Consider the following 15,320-nt stretch of genomic DNA (forward strand, 5'->3'; position numbering starts at 1 on the left):
TTGGGCGGATGGCCCGGGAGCCAGTGCGGCTGCACATCGATGAGTCGGTACAGCCGATCGCCCTGAAACATCGGACGGTACCATTCCACCTCCGTGAGCAGGTCGAAAAGGAACTGGACAACCTCGTCGATCTAGACATCATAGAAAAGGTTGAGGGCCTGACTCCCTGGGTGTCCCCTATAGTGGTGGCAAGGAAGCTCAAACAACCGGGCGCAGTCAGGATCTGTGTGGGCATGAGGATCCCCAACAAGGCCATCAAGAGGGAGAGGCACCTCACCCCGACGCTGGATGACATCATTGCGGAGGTGCAGGGCATTCGGTTCTTCTCGAAACTCGACCTCCGGGCCGGCTATCACCAGGTTGTCCTCCACCCGAGTCGAGGTATATTACCACCTTCACCACACACCGGGGATTGTATCGCTATAAGAGGCTGAGCTTTGGGGTGTCCTCGGCTGGGTGTCGAGGGCGTCAAGAACATAAGCGATGACATTCTGGTGTTTGCAAGGACGGAGGTGGACCATCTGAGGCGTTTGGCGAAGACATTTGAGAGGCTGCGGTCGTTGGGCCTCACCCTCCACAAGGAGAAGTGCGAGTTTCTACGCCCCTCCCTGGAGTTCTTTGGGTTTGTATTCAAGGAGGGGGGGGTGTCTCCTGACCCCAGGAAGGTACTGGACATACAGAAGGCACAACCACCGGAGTCTGTATCGGAGGAGCTTCTTGGGCATGGTCACTTACTGTGGGCGGTTCATCAAGAACCTGGCATCCAGGTCAGAGCCTCTCAGGGCCCTGACAAGAAAAGACACCATCTGGAGTTGGGGCCCACTGGAGCGGGCGGCTTTTGATGACATTAGAGGTGCCCTCACGGCCGAGGACACCGTGTCGTTCTTTGATCCTGCATTACCATCGGAGATCATTGTTGACGCCAGCCCATTTGGCCTGGGTGCTGTACTGACACAGATTGACCGCGACGGCGGCGTCCGGCGGCGTCCGGCCGGTTGTGTATGCCAGCAAAGCACTGTCTGACGCAGAACAACGATACTCGCAGATTGAGCGCGAGGCGTTGGCGGTGCTGTGGGGATGCCGCCATTTCCAGATCTATGTACTAGGAAACCCGGTGACGGTGGTAACTGACCACAAACCGCTGCTGCCCATCCTAGCGGGGTCATCATCCAAGCCGCCAGCACACATTGAGAGGTGGATGCTGGCTCTTTTGGAGTATGGTGTGACTCTGGTATATCGACCGGGGCGAATAACGCAGCTGACTACCTCTCCAGACACCCCGGGGTGCCAGGAGGAGGGGACCGAGACACCTGTGAAGAAGAAGCTGAGGAGCATGTCCGAGTCGTAGTGGAAGCAGCCACGCCGAATGCCATGCCTCTTCAGGAGCTGGAGACTGCGGCGGCACAGGATGAGTGCTTTAAAATTCTGAGGCAGTCCATGCAGCAAGGCTCCTGGAAGTCAGTGCTCGAGGCCCTGGCGGGGCGCACTCAGGAGGCCCGGACTGGGCTGGAGCAACTATGGAAAGTCTGTGAAGAACTGTCATTCTCAACATCTGGCCTTTTGCTTCGGGGTGATCGGATTGTAGTTCCCCAGTCAAGGGTGGGCGAGGTGATTGCACTGGCGCACCAGGGTCATCAAGGGGCCGCCAAGACCAAGGCCCGCCTCTGGATGAAGGTGTGGTTCCCCGAGTTGGAACGCAAGGTGGATGACTTTGTGGCGGCCTGTGTCTGGTGCCAGGCAGCGTCGCTTGTACAGCGGGAGCCAGTCATAGAGGTAATGCCGAGGGGGACCCATCCGTGGGAAGTAGTTCATGCGGACTTCGGGTCCACCACCATGGGCACCCACTTCCTGGTCCTGGTTGACGAGTACTCCAGGTATCCCAAGGTGGAGTTTGTGGAGTCCGTGGCGTTTGAGCACGTTGTTGTGGCTGTAGAAAAAGTGTTTGCGGCTCATGGGTTTCCACACACGCCGTGCTCGGACAATGGTGCGCCATTCCAGAGCGAACGGTTTGCAGAACTAATGGTGAGCTGTGGGGTGGTGCACCGGAAGATCACACCTCTCTGGCCTCGAGCAAATGGGGAAGCAGAGCGTTTGATGAGGACTCTCAATAAGCCCTTTAGGATCGCCCAAGGACAAGGGCAGTCCCTACAGAGAGCCCTTTACCAATTCTTGAGGGTATACCGCAACACGCCCCAAGCATCCACGGGGGTGGCCCCGGCGGAGGCGCTGTTCAGGAGATGTCCTCGAGGATTGCTGCCAGAGGTAGGAGAAAGAGAACCTGGGGTGATCGATAACCAACAAGTCGAAATGGACCGGCGAGTGAGAATTGAGCAAGAGAACGTGCGGAGGGGGCTTCGCCCACAACAGCTGGAGCCGGGCGATGAGGTCCTCATTCGCAATTGACATCCGCATGGAAAGCTCTCCCTGCCGTACGAGCCTGAGCCACTGGACGTTGTGGCGGTCTGGGGCTCCATGGTAACTGCATCAGATGGCCGGTCGGAAGTGACTCGTAATGTAAGCTTCTTCAAAAAGCTTAGGGATCCCAGAACTGACCCACCTCCTGATCGGGACCTGGGAGAGGTCCCTGAGGACGAGGGAGAACCACCCTGCATGCCGGAGTCCCCAGCCCGGGGCCTGTCGGTGGACAGATCACCCGTGCCGGAGGCGAGCCGGAGGTACCCCCAGAGGGCTGGGCGAGGGAAACTTGCTCGCCTCACTGATTACCTGTTGGGACAGTTGGCTGATGATCCGAAGGGTGAGAACTGTTAGCTAAGGGGACCCGAGTGGATGCTAATAAAGGGGTGTTTATGGCATCGGGGTTTGTGACTTGTTCAGTTTGCAGTGTTGTTTGGTTTGCAGTGTATAGTTGAATTATGCTCGTTGGTTCTCCCCGAAAAAGGAGGAGTGTGGCGCTGCCCGATGACGGGCGCGCACGCGGCGGCGTGACGTTGCACGCCCGCGTGCAGTACAAATAAACAGGGCATTTCCCGGCCACGTTAGAGTGACCGGGAAGCCCGAACCAAGATGGACGTGTGCGCCTCAGTTCTTGGTGCTGGGGCTTGCGGTGATGCGCACAGGGGGCGCTAGTCACTCCCAACAATGGCCACCAAAGGCAACGTGTGTCCGGCGTTCCGTTGCTAAGCAATGCTTCTGCATTTATTCCTATGACATCCGCCGGCCAGGCAGAAGCTGGCCCCACGAAGCGTGCGCGCTGATGCGCGGCGTGGCTCATTTCCTCTAAGCAAAATATATTAAGGTACGTTATACTTGCTGTCTACCATCCGACTCACTGGCCTAATTTTCAGGCTCTAACGCCATAACCGCAGCCTTAACTGTGCCGATGCAAGTCCCGAACTACAGGCAACATCTATACGGCAGACTCACGACCAACTCATCCTCTTGCTTTGTACTTATTTTTCTACATTCATGTACACATGTAATACTGCCTCACTTATGACCTGCCCTCACTCCTATCATCGTACTGACCGCCGCCTTGCCTAAGTGTCTAATGTTTAAGTTAGCCTCATTGTCATGCTTGTATGCAGCTTACCTCTGCCTCTGCTTCTAAACTGTTTGGACCAAGCCTACCTCATCAAAGTGTATATGAATACTACGCACTGCAAGTAGATTGCACCTAGCCTACTACATTGCGCCTCTGCCAATATACTGTTCTGATTGTATCACATGCCTCATTCTGTGCCACATTGCATTGCGCCCAGCCAGGTCTGCGCCTCTGCCAATATACTGTCCTGATTGTATTACATGCCTCATTCTGTGCCACATAGCATTGCGCCCAGCCAGGTCTGCGCCTCTGCCAATATACTGTCCTGACTGTATCACATGCCTCATTCTGTGCCACACTGCATAGCGCCCAGCCATGTCTAAGCCCATGTCATCTCTGATCTAAACACGTGTGTCATCCTCGGTGCCCTCAGCACCAAGCTTAGACAGTCAGCACCCATGTCTACCTGTCCAGCTTCCCGCCCGGGATTACTCAAGCCCGGAGTTCAGGCGCACTCACCGTTCCTCCCCGTTCTGTACAGCCCCATCCCTCAAATGTTTACTCACACTACTCCCAGGCCAATTCCCCCATTCTATCGCACACACACCTACTATATATTCTGTACACAGCATATCACCCACACTTGGATCTTCCTCCTAACAGCCCTCTGGCTCACCAACATAATGCTGCCCCCAAACTCTTACACCCTGCCACCTCCTCTCCAACAACTACCTGCTCCAGCAAACAACTCCACATCCGGCCCCCACTGCCACTTAAACCTAATGGTCACATCCCTCCCCCACCAGACTTCCTAGACTGAGAGCCCACACTGAGTCTACCATGCTCTGGAGCCCCCCTCCCCTCCAATTTTAGAAATCTAAGACTCGTCTCTCGCACCATGCCCAATCTCTGCACCCTGCTTGAAGCAACCTCCCATCCACTTCCCTCTCCCTCTGAGGAACCCCTCTCACCTACCTACCCTACCCACCACTTCCTGCACGAACGTCACCATCCAAAGCCCAACGGGCACCACTACCACCGGCCAGACTCCCACTCATATACCCATGCCCATGCTCAAAAAACACTCCCCGAACCCGGCCCTTAAATGCGCCCTCATTAATGCTCGCTCACTCCCAGAACATGCCCTTGAGATCAATGACCTCATCACCTCTCTTGACCTTGACCTACAAGCCATCTCAGAAACCTGGCTCCATGAAGCCTCTAGCCCTGCCATTTCTCTCGCCCTTCCCCAGGGATACACCATCATACGCCAGGACTGCACGACTTCTAAAGGCGGCGGTGTAGCTCTCATCTCCAAGGAATGCCTTAACATTAGAGCATGCAACCTTCCGTGAGAAACAATGCCGACCACCTCTATGCAAAGTTAGCAATCTCCCCCAACTGCACCATAAAAATAATTGTCACGTACAGACTGCCAGGAACCACCCCTGACTACCAAAAGAATCTCCTCCAAATTCTAAGTAATAACCTTAAGAACTCTACAAAACAATTCTACTAGGGGACCTCAACCTTGGTCTGAATGACCCTAAGGACAAAGCAGCCACAGCTCTAGCCAAAGAGCTCTCTGATCAAGGGTTCACCCACAAAATCACAGAGCCCACCCACTGCAAAGGACTCACCATTGATTGGATCATAGATCACAACTGCTCCTCATCCATCACCACCATCTTGGCCCAGCCGTGGACGGATCACAGGTGCAAACAACTCACTATCCCCACCAATCCTACCACCAAAATACTCCCATAACCTCCACCGGCCAAAGCCTGAAGCTCTAAAATAATTGACGAAACTCAACCTCCTCCCACTCCTAGATATTCCGGAACTCAAACCCCCTTTTTCCAACAATCCCACCATCCTCGCCAACATATACTCCCACACCCTCACTAAAGTCATCAATGCCATAGCCCCAATCGAAGACAAAAAAGAAAAATAATCAATGCATACAAACTCCTGGTACACAGAAGAATTATCTGCCCTACGTTCTTCCAAACGCCTGGCCCTAGCCAACTGGCAATCCACGCCCAATGATCTCATCCATAGAGAATTCAAAAGTATCTCCTCGACATACAAAAAAGCAATTTTTAAAACTAAATTTGAAGCATTTAACCAGCGCATTTCCACAGCAAACTCCAAATCCAAGGAAATGTCCGCCATATTCAAAGACCTCATCATACCTGCCACCAGCCCAGAAGTAATTGTCAAAGACAAAGTTTGGTGCTCCAGTATCCAGGCTGCCCACCTAAATAAAATTAAACTTCTGCAAGACAAAATCCAATCACAACGAGATACTCTACCCAAACCTGACAGTACGCCGATACCCAATCCTACTCCCCTCCCCACTTCCAATCCTCTCTTCTCCTTCAGAGACGTCACTGAACCTGAAGTCACTGACCTCATCCAACACTTCAAACCATCCACATGCAAAGGGGACATTTGCCTGCCTACCATCATCAAAGAGTGCGCAGACGCCCTATCCCCCATCATCACAGCATTTATCAATGCATCCTTCGTGACAGGGACCATACCACAAAACCTCAAGGAAGCATGCGTCCAACCACTCATAAAAAAAACATCTCTAGATCCAACATGCCCAAACAACTATCGGCCCATAACCACCGTCCCCTTCCTTCTTAAAATTCTTGATAAAGCTGCCCACACACAGATCCAACACTACCTCGAGTCCAATCCCATCCTAGGCAAGAGACAATCAGGCTTCCGCAAAGGTCATGGCACAGAAACTGCCCTCCTTGACCTAAAAAAATTACGGAGATAATGGACAGAGGCAAACCAGCGCTCCTACTACTCCTAGCTCCCTCCGCTGCGTTCGACTTGGTTGATCACGACATCCTCACTTCCCATCTAGGGAACGCAGTCCACTTCTCCACTCAACCTTCTTCTTAGGGTGCAGGCCAATGCAGAACCCACCGCCATCCACTGTGGAGTTCCCCAAGGATCTTGCACTGCCCCTACTCTATACAACCTATTCACAAAGCCCCTCTTTGACAAACTGAATTCTCTTGGAATATCGTACACAAACTATGCCGAGGATACTCAGGTACTCCTCCCCCTCAATAGCGACTACGACCAAGACAAAGCAGCTCTCTTTCAAATCTACGCTACTATCCAAACCTGGATGGCAACTAATGGTCTTTCCCTTAACGGGGACAAAACAGAGCTAATCCTAATAGGCCCCTAGGAAATCCTGCCCAAACTCAACAAAAAATACGAAAACCTCAACATTGACAACTCCATCATACCCGTCCTGTCCTCTATAAAAACTCTAGGAGTATACTTAGACTCCACTCTCTCGATGACTCGCCAGGTCAATGCCATCTCCTCCGTTGCTGCCCACACCACCAAACTCCTTAACGCCGTAAAACCTTTCCTAACCAGCCAAAACTGCCTCTCCATTGCCCGAGCCACGATCGGAGCAAGACTGGATTACTGTAATGCTCTTCTTGCTGGCAAAGCAATGCACTTCGAAGAGGCCACGTCACACAGGCAAGATGAGCTGCCCACTGGCTCCCTGTCAAAGAAAGAGTTGAGTTCAAGATCCTTACCCTCACCCACAAATGCCTCAGTCTCTCCGTGCCACCCTACCTATCAGAAACCTTCACCAGAGTCACCTCCACACGCCCAAGAAGAACATAGCACGCCAGCCAACTCTGCATCCCTACCATCAAAAGATCGAATGCTGGAGGCATAGGATTCCCCCTCATAGCCCCTAGACTCTGGAACGCACTACCACACTCTCTAAGAACTGAAACGTCCCTCTCAACCTTCCGCAAAACCCTGAAAACCACACTCTTCAAGTAACCTATGCTTGCAATGTCTCCCTCTCTCTGCTGTATCTTGCTAACTCCTATATCCACTTGTCCTTCCACGCTGTTGTCGCTCCTGTAACTAAACATGCATGCCTTGTAACATCCTGTAACAAAGTATGTGTGCCTATGTAAACACCTGTAACTAAGTTTGCATCCCTATGAAACCAGCAATTCTCCATGTAACAGCGCCACAATGCCTCAGGGCTGTTCTGCGCTCTATAAATAAATTAATAAATAAACCCCAGTGTTTGCAGCATCTCCTTCTTGCTTTCCCATCCTCCCATCTTCCTCTTGCTCACTCCTTTTCCTCCAGCAGACTAAGGTCTGAATACTCCAGGCGGGGCACAAAGCGCCACTATACCGACATGGCTAAGTGCTCAGAAACTACTCTGGAGGTGAGTTGGCGCAGTATTAAAGAATATTACGATAGCACATGCCTGTGCCATCCTTCTCTCAAGAGCATAAACAATCCGGAACAAAGTCAGGCATGCCACAAATGGGTGGAAGCCGCAAGAAAGAAAGCGGCTGAACAGGGCCCGGTGTCATTAAAGCAGATAGGAGATGGGCAGATTAGATTGGTTTCATGATCCATATCTGTAAATCTGCATTTATGTTTTCACAGCCTCTTAATCAGCGTCCAGCGCGCTGGCAACTTCAATTCATGGTAAACTAAGGCAACAGTCCTCAGATGGCTCTAAATAAATGCGCTTTTTACTATTGGTGGTGAGACTATCGGGGGAGGCCGCTGAATTTAAACCATCCCGGATTTGCTATCTCTAATCAAAACGAGGAAGCAGCGTCCCGTTGTTGCAATTGCAAATAATCTCCAAGCAGGGTCGGACTGGGGCAAGAAATAGGCCTGGACACCCAAAAAAAAGAGACCCACCCATCGCCTCAAAAAAGTGGCCCACCCCTTGCCTCAAAAAGTGGCCATCAGACCATCATCCGTGAATCGCGTCAATTCACAACTTTACAGAAAATGCTACTTATGGAGGGTTCATGTCTCTGTTACATTACAAATAACATAACGTTGCATACTTACAGTTCTGTGACAGGGTCCACAGCTCGGAGGCGCAGGAGTGGCATGAACCAACCACCCCCACTGCGTTTTTTTTAGTTTTGGCTATTAGGTCAGGGGCCGCTTTAAGCCCAAACTATTGCATTAGAGTACAGATAGGTAGAATGGTAAATGAGGAGGGACACAAAGTTTGTGGGTGTTGTATGGTCGTTAAAAGCTGGGGGAGGTGGAAGGAAGAGGCTGGTGTGTGATGGGTAGGAGGAAAGAAGGAGCTGGTGTGTGATGGAAGAAGGAGCTGGTGTAGGTGTGTGATGCAGAGGAGGAAAGAAGGAGCCAGTGAGAGTGATGGGGAGGAGGAAAGGAGTGTGTGGGAGGAGGAAAGGAGTGCGTGATGGGGGTGAGAAAAAGGATGGTGTGTGATGGGGAGGTGGAAGGAAGAAGCTGGTGTAGGTGTGTGATGGGCAGGAGGAAAGAATGGGCTGGTGTGTTCACTGCAGTGCAGGTGGACTTGTTCACTGAGGGGCAGGGGAGCCGACTTATGAATTTCCCGGGGGGGGTCCAAATACAGGAAGTGACATCACTGGCAGATATATGACCGCAAATTTGCATGTAGTCACCCACCTGGTGCAACGGCGCGCGGGGGTGGGGGCGCGTGCAGCGCAGAACAGTGGAAACATTGGCTAGCATGCACTGCATATACTAAAGTCAAGTAAGAAGGAGATTTAAGCCATTGAGTTGCATTCCAGTAAGACATCACTGCCCCTACTACACCGCTCAATAATCGTCCAGGTTGTAGTAGCCCTCCCTCAAAAGGCAGAGCAACACAACTAGGATGGGAGAATGAAATGCTTGCTAAACAGAAGGTACAGCTGCAAGGTTGAGTACCACCACCAAAGAAAAGTTCCCAATTCAAGGGAAACGAGAAGTAAAGACGTTTCCCGATTAAAAACTACCAAGCAAGACGTGTGTGGTGCCATAGTTCAGTAAAACATCAACAATTCAAACTTACAATAGTGCTGCTGTAGATTGGCCAGCCACAAGTGACATTTGATAAAATGTTACCTCTGGGTAACCAGATAGAGTTAGGGATGTAGCTTAATCTTAAACCTTTCAGTGGACACATCAGATGTTCTGCTGAAGTATAATGCAATCCTCGCTGAAGTATAATGCAATCAAGTGTGGTTTCAGACTTGGGGGGAAGAGTGTTAACTGCTTTTAACATTGTAGTTTACCAGAAATTCTGGTAAAGTAGTGTACAATGTAAACAAGCAGTTACCCAGGCTCACCCTGCACCCAAGTGATGTTTGGGACTGATGGAAGCACTCGCGTCTAAATGTTGTAGCCATGGTTGTCTCCATGTTTTAAAAACTCCCACTTTCCTGGTTTTCAACATTCATTTGAAACACCCCTTATTCAAAAAATGAAGGAGTCAGTAAAAAAAGTACACCCCACTTATGCTTAATAACGTCTTACCTTCCAAGAAACGAGCATACACCTCATTTGTCAGGGACTGCTATTAGAGGCCCTGGCAGGGCCGGTGTTATCACTAGGCAAGGTTAGGCGCTTGCCTATATGTTGAAAATGTTAGAGTTGCAAAATGCTTATTTTAACACCCCAACACTACTGCCTTGCCTGGTGATAGCACGGGTCCTGTTGTTAGTTACTGTCTGCAGTAAGGCTGGCTGCAGCAGCAGACCAGGTGACGCAGTGAAGGTTGGGACTTGGGGCCAGTTCAGGGTCACAATGGGTGAATGGGCATGGTGGCAGCGCTGGCACCTGCGCAATGTGCATTAGCACGCCACCAAGCACCACAAGTGCCCCCTTGACCGATCCGATCGTCAACTCAATGGTATGAATGCTGCAGTGCAGTGCGACAACCACGACACAGGAGTCAGGACAGGTGAGGAGGACCCCTGGACCGAGGTGCTGTGGCGACTACACTGCCAACCATGTAAGTAGATGTACCGGTGCGCAAACCCACGTGAAACGTGCTTGCTTACTTGCAGAACACACATGCTGAAAAACTGCATTGAAGGGCTATGTGGAGGCTCAAGAATGGGTTCCGCATCAAGCCCCAAGCAGACTATTCAAATCAACAAAGCCAGAGTCAGTGCCTGCGAGATATCTCAGCAAGATTGCGGGTGGGGGACTGGGGTGTGGTTGCTGAAGATGGCAGTGTGTCGGTAACAAGCAGCACCGCCGCCAGCGAGACGAGGCCCAGTGCCAGGCTCAGCGCCGTCACCCGTCCCCAGGGCTCCATGGCTGGAGGTGCAGGGCATCAGGGGCTGAGAGCGGAACTACTGTGGGGGGGGCAGTGGCCAGCATGGAGCCTACAGCCCCCCCTGCAGACTCCAGTCCTCACTCAGTGTGGGTGGCTCTACCGCTTGCTTCCCAGGAGCGAGCACTCCAGGTCCGCCTAAACCACAGTACTTCCATATGTGGCTCAAAGGCTCTGTCAACCTGTGGTAACATAATATTGCCTGAGCTTTACAAAATGTCATGTCATGTCATGAGGGTCTGTCTGAAGTCTCCCAAAAAGGGCAACTCTTGGTACGACTCTGATCTGGCAGCGCTAAAACGCAAGTGTAGGGCAGCTGAGCGGAAATGGAATTTATCGGGCGAACCCTCTCCTCTGACAAACTGGCCTGCCGCCTCCTTCAAAAGTGATATCGACTCTGCATCCGCACCAAGAAAAGAGCCTTTATTCAAGCCTGCATCTCCGTGGTATCAAGCAACACTGCCAACCTTTTCAGTCTGTAAGGAACTGACCAATTCTGAAGCAGACTCTTCTTCTGTCACACCCACCCAGGACCTTTGCTCGGCCCTGGCTGCACACTTCATCACAAAAACCGAAGACATCCTTTCCTCCCTCCCTTCCACACCACAACATACACCTACACTGGAGCCTCTTTTGCCCCCCCACCACTTCCCCTCTCTTACCTCTCACCTCTCACCCGCTGAGGTCACCAGACAAGACCGGTCCATGAAGGCCTCATCCAAATAGGTGGACCTCTGCCCCTCCAAAACCATTAAGGACAACATTGACTCCCTCACCCGAGCCTTGGCTGATCTCTGCAATCTCTCCTTTTCCACTGGAGTTTTCCCAACGGCTCTTAAGCACTCCCTTGTGCACCCTCTGCTCAAGAAACCCTCTGTCGACCCCTCCATTCTGGCAAACTACCACCCGATCTCTATCACTATTTTCCTGGGCAAACTCCTGGAGAAGTTGTCCATCTCTCAGCTGACCCTCCACACTGAATCTTTTGGGTGCTTCCACGACCATCAGTCTGTTTTAGAGTATCCAGAGGCACGGAAACTGCTCTTCTGTACACCTGTGAAGAACTGCTCTCAAACTTGACACTAACACTCCCACTGCCCTCATTTTCCTTGACCTCTCCTCTGCCTTTGACACAGTTAACCACAACATCCTGATTGCACGGCTCTGTGACACCTTGGGAATCACAGTTCAGGCTCTGGTGTGGTTAACTTCCTTTCTCTCCGACGCCCATCCCAGGTGGAACTCGGAGCCTTTCAGCTACCGCTCTCTCAACCTGTGGCATACCCCAGGGATCTAACTTATCCCCCTGGTTCCTCCACATCAATATGGCTGCCTTGGCACGTGTGATTGCCACTTTCATCTCTAACTTCCAGTGCTATGCGTGTGACACACAACTGTCTTTCAGGCTACCCTCAGTCACCTCCTCCTCCTCGCTCATATCCGACTGTCTGTCCACAACTCAGTCAACCCTGCTCCTGCCTTCCTACTTTCACTCTGGCCGGCCTCCCTTGGCCCTGCGCCTGCACCCACCTGCAAGGCTAAAAACCTTGGAGTGATCTTCAACTCCACACTGTCCATCTCCTCTCATATTTCGGACATCGCTAAAAAGTCTATCAGCTAGACCTCCTCAGAAGTGCTCTACCTTTTCTCACTTTCCCCCAGCGACTCTCTGTCTCCAGAGCCCTGGTTCTCTCTAGGTTGGACTACTGCAACAGCCTCTTCCTCACCCTCCCTGCTTCTGCCCTGCGCCCTCTGCAACTCATCCAGAACAGAAGCGCAAGACTTACCCTTGGCCTCAAGACAAGCGACTGCATCTCTCTGGCCCCACTGGTCCCTGTGTCTCAATGTGTGCCCCCACTGTGTCCCAATGTGTGCCCCCACTGGTTCCCGTGTCCCAGTGTGTGTCCCCACTGGTCCCCTGCCCCACTGGTCTCCTTTTCACACTGTGTGCCCCCACTGGTCCCTGTGTCACAATGTGTGCCCCCACTGGTCCCCATGCCACAATGTGTGCCCCCACTGGTCCCCATGTCCCCCCACTGGTCCCCATGTCCCCCCACTGGTCCCCGTGTCCCAATGTTGTGCCCCCACTGGTCCCTGTGTCCCAATGTTGTGCCCCCACTGGTCCCTGTGTCCCAATGTGTGCCCCCACTGGTCCCCGTGTCCCACTGTTGTGCCCCCATGTCCCATTGTGTGCCCCCACTGGTCCCCTGCCCCCACTGCTCCCTGTGTCCCAATGTGTGCCCCCACTGGTCCCTGTGTCCCACTGTTGTGCCCCCGCTGGTCCCTGTGTCCCTCTGTTGTGCCCCCACTGGTCCCTGTGTCCCAATGTTGTGCCCCCATGTCCCATTGTGTGCCCCCACTGGTCCCCTGCCCCCACTGCTCCCTGTGTCCCAATGTGTGCCCCCACTGGTCCCTGTGTCCCACTGTTGTGCCCCCGCTGGTCCCTGTGTCCCTCTGTTGTGCCCCCACTGGTCCCTGTGTCCCAATGTTGTGCCCCCATGTCACAATGTGTGCCCCCACTGGTCCCCTGCCCCCACTGGTCTGCGTGTCCCAATGTGTGCCCCAACTAGTCCCTGTGTCCCAATGTTGTGCCCCAACTGGTCCCCGTGTCCCACTGGTGTGCCCCCACTAGTCCCTGTGTCCCAATGTTGTGCCCCCATGTCCCAATGTGTGCCCCCACTGGTCCCCTGCCCCCACTGGTCCCCATGTCCCAATGTGTGCCCCCACTGGTGCCCTTGCCCCACTGTTGTGCCCCCACTGGTCCCTGTGTCCCAATGTTGTGCCCCATGTCCCAATGTGTGCCCCCACTGGTCCCTTCAACCACTGGTCCCCGTGTCCCAATGTGTGCCCCCACTGGTCCCCGTGTCCCACTGTTGTGCCCCCGCTGGTCCCTGTGTCCCACTGTTGTGCCCCCGCTGGTCCCTGTGTCCCACTGTTGTGCCCCCACTGGTCCCCGTGTCCCAATGTTGTACCCCCACTGGTCCCCGTGTCCCAATGTGTGCCCCCACTGGTCCCCGTGTCCCACTGTTGTGCCCCCTCTGGTCCCTGTGTCCCACTGTTGTGCCCCCGCTGGTCCCTGTGTCCCATTGTTGTGCCCCCATTGGTCCCCGTGTCCCAATGTTGTGCCCCCACTGGTCCCCGTGTCCCAATGTTGTGCAGTGTTATATTGAGTTTGGGAGTGGTGCGCGGGCTGCGGTGGCAGTGGGGTGCTGTGGGAGTGGGGCGTGAGGTGAGGGTTCGCATTCCTAGTGTTTCACCCTGGGCACAAAATGGGCTAGAAACTAGCCTGCTGCCACCACCCATGGTGCGACAAAGGCCAGGCCTTTGTGGGGCCTCAGGCTCCATTAGGAGCCTATTCATGAAGAAAATAAAAAGCACACACCTTCTTTTGTCTTCATAAATAGGCTGTTAATGGAGCCCCAGGCCTCACAAAGGCCCGGCCCCTGTCACACTAAGCATGTGTGGCAGGGGCCGTGGATCGGGCTGCTGCTTGTTGATGAAGCAACAGCCCGATCCTTTGGTAATTTATCCTCTTTTTTTTTTTTTTCTTTTCAAACTGTGGATGCGCGCCCCCCCTGGGTATGAGGCTGCAGCCCACCAGAGGGGCGCGCCCCACAGTTTGAATACCGCTGCCCTAAGCCCTCCCCTCCAGGACCATACACCAATATGAGTCCTAGAGGGGAGGGCTTAATCGGACATGTTCGCGCTTTTACCCGGCCGGAGAGAAGTGACGCATTATCGATGGAAAGGGCCATCCATGCTGCATCACTTCTCTCCGGCGGTGGGGGGGGGGGGCTCAGCCCCGACTTGATTTTGCCGGCGGGGCTCGGGCCCCGGAGCCCCCCATACTCGGCGCCCCTGCTGAAGCAGAGGAGCGAGGTGGCAGCTTCGCCATTAGTACAAAGTTTATTTGTTAGAAAACATAAACTGTTATTTGTGTCCACTAATGTCCCTTTAATTTGCAGAGCATGCATGCGCAACGGATGCTTGTGTGGTGCCCAGAAACCAAGATCCCTGACCCCGCCCGCATCACACAGGCCTCCTTCACTCCACAGCCCGTCTCAACAAGATGTGCCCACACAGCCGCCTGTATCTCAAGTTTTCTCATATATATATATGTGTAGATAGATATACATGCATGTGTATATATTATATGACACACCCCATAAGGTATGACACACGCATGGTATGCAGAGATCTGCAGACAGAAATGCAAACCCAGCGCGTGCATGCATTCCTTGGAGTTAATCATATTCGTGTAGTGCCCCGAATAAGCCTTCCCGTGTACAAACATATCGACTTGTGTATAACCAGCCACAATATCCCTTTGTCAATACACCAGACAGCCATATACACACGAATATACATGCAAGCATGCACACGCACACTTGCACATGTCCCCAGCCACTTCCCCCCACAGCACACAATGTCCCTCCCAGGGCTGGACTGCCCCACCGGGACACCGGGACATCCCCCTGGTGGGCCTCTGGTCATAGGGCCTCTTTGGCGACATGGAAGGATACAATAAAGGGTGCGCATTGCGTGAATCCACCTAGGTGGTTTCATTGAATTGGCTGCCTGCTGGCTGCCACCACCGACAGCACTCTGGCGCTGGCGCTGCGGCTGCGGATTTCTTTTTTTCTTCCCAGCTGGTTGTGCGCCAGGTCGGCGAACCGA

Source organism: Ambystoma mexicanum, chromosome 1q (assembly GCF_040938575.1).
Source record: "Ambystoma mexicanum isolate Mex_15411 chromosome 1q, UKY_AmexF1_1, whole genome shotgun sequence".
NCBI classification, from domain to species: domain Eukaryota; kingdom Metazoa; phylum Chordata; class Amphibia; order Caudata; family Ambystomatidae; genus Ambystoma; species Ambystoma mexicanum.